This window comes from Salmo trutta, chromosome 36 (assembly GCF_901001165.1).
Source record: "Salmo trutta chromosome 36, fSalTru1.1, whole genome shotgun sequence".
Lineage (NCBI taxonomy): Eukaryota > Metazoa > Chordata > Actinopteri > Salmoniformes > Salmonidae > Salmo > Salmo trutta.
This window is the reverse complement of record NC_042992.1, coordinates 12,808,217-12,814,216: the sequence shown is the minus strand read 5'-3', so window position 1 is coordinate 12,814,216 and position 6,000 is coordinate 12,808,217.

The window sequence follows — 6,000 nt, the reverse complement described above, 5'->3', positions numbered from 1 at the left end:
AGATTGACAGTTCTTTTGTGTTTCTTCCATTTGCGAATAATCGCACCAACTGTTGTCACCTTCTCACCAAGCTGCTTGGCGATGGTCTTGTAGCCCATTCCAGCCTTGTGTAGGTCTACAATCTTTCCCTGACATCCTTGGAGAGCTCTTTGGTCTTGGCCATGGTGGAGAGTTTGGAATCTGATTGATTGATTGCTTCTGTGGACAGGTGTCTTTTATATAGGTAACAAACTGAGATTAGGAGCACTCCCTTTAAGAGTGTGCTCCTAATCTCAGCTCGTTACCTATATAAAAGACACCTGGGAGCCAGAAATCTTTCTGATTGAGAGGGGGTCAAAAACGTATTTCTCTCATTAAAATGCAAATCAATTTATAAAATTTTTGACATGCGTTTTTCTGGATTTTTTTGTTGTTATTCTGTCTCTCACTGTTCAAATAATCCTACCATTAAAATTATAGACTGATCATTTCTTTGTCAGTGGGCAAACGTACAAAATCAGCAAGGGATCAAATACTTTTTTCCCCTCACTGTAATTGTCTAGTGACTACAGTAATTGTCTAGTGACTACAGTAATTGTCTAGTAACTACAGTAATTGTCTGGTAACTACAGTAACAGTCTGGTAACTACAGTATCTGTCTAGTAACTACAGTAATTGTCTAGTAACTACAGTAACTGTCTAGTAACTACAGTAACTGTCTAGTAACTACAGTAATTGTGAAACATGAGAAGAGTGTGTGGTCAAATGTATTCATTCACTCAGATTGAAAGCTGGAAAGTCCTTAGGTCCAATGGTAAGTGAATTTCATAACTTTTTGAGTGAGAGACAGAGAGAGATATGCAGTTTCTGTGTGTGTGTGCTCGTATACAGTATTCTGTGTGTGTATGTGTTTGCCCTGCACACCTGGGTTCCCAGTGGGCATAAGGTGTTGCGTTCCTGAGCCGCTCTCTGCTCTGCCAGTTGACACTGTCTGCCGTGCCAGAGCCTGGGTCTCTCACACACAGCTTCATTGTGTCACGAGCTCCACACAACACACCTTACACCCACCAACACATACCGTACACACACTCTCTTTCTGTCCCTCAATATCTCTCTCGCCTTTCTAACTTTTTTCATTTCCAGTGATAAATGTGTGTGTATGAATTAAATAGTTGTTTTTCTCCATCTCTCTTCTCTTTCCCCCAGAGCTCGCCCTGGACCATTGTTGGTCATAATTAATACACATAACAGATACATGTGGTCATGTTGCCTGTAAGACCAAATTGTACTGTAATGGGGATACACACTGGGTGTACTGGGGCCTGTAATGCACTCTTAGAAAAAAGGGTTCCAAAAAGGTTCTGCAGCTGTCCCCATAGGAGAACGCTTTGTAGGCTCCATGTAGAACTCTTTTTGGTTCCAGGTAGAACTATTTTGGGTTTCACGTAGAACCCTCTGTGAAAAGGGTTTTACATGGAACCCAAAATGGTTATACCTAGAACCAAAAGGGGTTCTTCAAAGGGTTCTCCTATGAGGACAGCCAAAGTACCCTTCTTGGTTCTAGATAGCACCTTTTTTTCTAAGAGTGTGGGTACACACTGGGTGTAATGGGAGGAAGACTGCAGATCTATTCCCATTCTTTATTTATGAAACATTTTCCAGTATTGCCTTTCCTTTTAGTTTATCTCGTACTTTATAATATAGACTGGAGAGACTTGCCCAGTGTGTCTGGGGCCCCCTGTCTCTCCCACGCACTCTCCCCAGGAGCAGATGGCCCTGGCTGGGATTTGGGTCAGTGAATATGCCCCTATTGTCTCTGAATGTAGCGTAGCGAGGTAGCCCAGATGGCTTTTGGACCTTTGTGTCCTATGGCTTTTTCCATAGTGGGCACAGTGTGTTGTCTGGTCGCCAGGGTAGGACTTGCTTTGTATTTCCCTCTCGCTCCCTCGCTCTCTCTCTCTTTCTACATCTCTCTCTCTATGTCTTTCTCTCTCTCTCTTTCTATGTCTTTCTCTCTCTCTCACCATCTCTAATTATATTTTGTAGCTTACCACCAAAAGATGTTATTAGGCAGAGTGGCTTGTTTGGTAGTTCGGTTTGTGGTTATTTTTCCAAGCAACACTTTTGGTAAGATCTTGCTGTTGTTGGTTTGGCTGTGTGCCTTCGATGACAAAGACTATGGGAGGTTATCTCACTATGAAGGCATCCTTCTGCCTGTTGAGAGAGAGAGATAATAGATAAATAAATAGATACATAAATACATATTAAATTATTTTATAAATAAATAGATAGATAAATTGAATTGAATTGAATTGAATTGAGAGAGCGAGGAGAGAGATCCTCAGACATTCTCATGCTTGTGCTGTAGTAATAACCTTGAATGATCCACCATCCCCTCCTCTTTCCCAATCCACCCATCTCTCTTTTTTTGATTTAATCTTGTTATGGCATGTGTTCTTTCTCCCAAACACAGACCAGCATACCCACCCAGTGCCAGTCCACAGCTCTGTACCTCATGCCAACTCAGAGACGGGCCTGTGTATGTGTGTGTGTGTGAGCTGGCATCTGTCCAGTCTTTATTTACACAAACCACAGGATGATGGAGCTCTACTCAGTACAGGACAATCCACACACTGCATCAATCAACAGAGAGAGGGAGGGAAGGAGAGAGAGAAAGAGAGAGACGGAGGAGTATACACAGGGCATTGATCAACTGAGAGGGGGAGAGTTGGGGAGAGAGAGATGGGGAGAGATGGGGAGAGATAGAGAGATGGGGAGAGAGAGATAGAGAGAGGGAGAGATATAGAGATGGGGAGAGAGATATATATATATATATATAGAGAGAGAGAGAACTGTGAACAATCTGAGAGACAAGGCAAGAAGGGCCTTCTACGCCATCAATAGGAACATAATATTTGACATCCCAATTAAGATCCGGCTTAAAATACCTTAATCAGTTACAGAAGCCATTACCCTTTATGTTTGGGAGGTCTGGGGTCCACTCACCAACCAAGAATTCCCAGAATGGGACAAACACCAAATTGAGACTGCATGCAGAATTTTGCAAAAACATCCTTCGCAAAACATGAAATAATGCATGCATAGCGGAATTAGGATAATTCCCGCTAACTATCCAAATCCAGAAAGGAGCGATTAAATACTACAACCGCCTAAAAATAAGTAATTCTCAAATCTTCCATAACAAAGCCATCACCTACAGAGAGATGAACCTGGAGAAGAGACCCCTGAGCAAGCTGGTCCTGGGGCTCTGTTCACAAACACAAACAGACCCCACAGAGCACCAGGACACCAACACAATTAGACCAAACCAAATCATGAGAAAACAAAAAGATAATTACTTGACACGTTGGAAATAATTAACAAAATATCAGAGCAAACTGGAATGCTATTTGGCCCTAAAACAAAGACTCCACAGTGGCAGAATACCTGACCACTGTGACTGACCCAAAATTAAGGAGCTTTCACTATATACAGACTCAGTAAGCATAGCCTTGTTATTGAGAAACGCCGCCGTGGGGAGAGAAACGGGGAGAGAGAGAGTTGTTTGTTTGTGTGTATTCTCAATGTGTGTGTGGGGGGGGGGGGGGGGCAGAATTGGAGCCTCTGTGGGTGACACAAAGCATCCCCAGTATTCCCACTTTTTCTAACTGCATTTCCCGGCAGGTGTGTGTGTGTTTGTGTGTCTTTGGGTGGGTGTGTGTGTCCATGCTCCCTCCTCTTCAGCCTCTTACACAGAGGAATAAGATCCAGACTGGAGCTTTCAATACGGCCTCTCCACTCCTGGGGCTTCTGATGGAAAGCAATACCCCTCGCTGTGTGTGTGTGTGTGTGTGTGTGTGTGTGTGTGTGTGTGTGTGTGTGTGTGTGTGTGTGTGTACATGTGCGTGCTTGTGTGTAAGAGAGAATTCTGCAGCTAAGTATCCTAATACTAAATGTACAATTCAATTGGTTATAAGCATAACTTCACACACAGATACACACACCCACACAAAACACACACACACACACACAAACTCAGACACACACACTCCTTTCCCCACTGTGATTCTGACAGCTGTGTACTGAAGACATGGTCAGTGTTCTGTTCTCTGCGTTTGATCTGCAGGAGATTGAAACTCAACACTGATCCTTATATCCCCAGCCAGCCAGCCTGCCTGACACCGTGTGTGTGTGTGTCTGTGTGTGAGTGCACGTGTGCGTGTTAAGGTATGCTGAGAATCGATTAAACCAATAGGAATTAGAAGACTTAGCAGGACCACTCAGTCTCTTCCACACATTGACAAACATCTGTGACACCAAACCATGCAAACAACTTCATGTTTGGTTTCTTTCAGTCAAAACGTCTATCTACCATTTTACAAACAAAAGAAACGCATGACTTCGGTGTTTTTTGTTCCTGGTAAGAGAATCCATGGTTCAAACATTGACTCGTTTGACAGGCAGGTTTGTCCTCTGGGGTTGACCGCTAACTTTGACCCTGTTGACTAATTTCCAGCTCTGAAGAGAGAAGGGAAGAAGAGAGTGGAAGAGAGAGAGTGAGAGAGAGAAGGAGAGATAGTGCCTTCAGACCCATTGACTTATTCCACATTTTGTTGTGTTACAGCCTGAATTCACATAATACCCCATTATGACAAAGTGAAAACATCAGCTTTGACTTGTCTTGGGTATGTCTATCAGCATTGCACATCTGGATTTTTGGATTTTCTCCCATTCTTCCCTGCAGATTTTCTCGAACTCTGTTAAGAGAGAGAGAGGTCATCTCGCTTTGGCAATGTAAACATATGTTTCCCATGCCAATAAAGCCCTTAAATTGAATTGAGAGAGAGACTTTGGTGCCATTTAGAAATAAAAACAAGTTTAATGAGATTTCGTCTCTTGTGATGCCAGGAGATTGATGAATGAATTAACTGATTAGCTTACTGTATCCTGAATGACTTAAAAGTGCATGTTAACTTATATAACTGTAGCCTCATGTCTCTGCTTAGCAAGTCTCAGAGGTCCATCTCTTGTCCTGGTTTGTCGAAAACAGCCAAATACAAACTTGATTGAATTTTTAAAACTAAACTCTGAGATTTTGTAGTGATCAAGATTATATTCGGGTGATGGCGAGAAAATGAAGCCTTTATGTGATCGGATAAGACTTCTCTTTCTCTCCCTCTCTAGGCCCAAGTCAAAGTTCAGTCTTAGAGTCGTGGGTGAGGGGTCATATAGTCCTAACCTTCCCCTCTCACCCCTCCCCTCCTCCTTCCCCCTCAGAGTGACCTTTGCCTCCTCTGACCCGCTGACCAGCAGCCACACTGGCTGTCCGACTGGGAGCAGGGTCAGGGGTCAGAAGAGAGTGTGGGGAAAAAGTCTGTTTCTCACCCTCTCGTTTTCTCTCTTTCTCTGCACAGCTGCTGTATTCTGCTCTCTCTCTCTCTCTCTCTCTCTCTCTCTCTCTCTCTCTCTCTCTCTCTCTCTCTCTCTCTCTCTCTCTCTCTCTCTCTCTCTCTTTCTCTCTCTTTCCAGATAGGTAGTTTCCATAACTCTCTCTTTCCAGATAGGTAGTTTCCATAACTCTCTCTTTCCAGATAGGTAGTTTCCATAACTCTCTCCTTCCAGATGGGTATACTGTGGGGAGGACGGCTCATAATGATGTCTGGAGTGGAGTAAATGGATTGGCATTTGATGTTTTTGATACCATTCCATTTATACCGCTCCAGCCATTACCACAAGCTTGTCCTCCCCAATTAAGGTGCTACCAATCTCCTGTGGTATACTGTATCTATGGACACAAGTTCTTTGTGCATATAAGTCAAAACATGCCTTGGTAAAATACACATCTTCATACTGTACATCCTCTATCGCTCCTCCCCTATCCCTCCATCCCCTCATCATGCCTCATTTTCTCCACCTCCTGTTCTCCCTGTTCCCCCACTATCTGACCTTCTCTGCTGTGATTGGCTAAAGGGAGCTGGCCGCGGCAAGCTTCTGATTGGACAATACCTTGTAACCAATGGC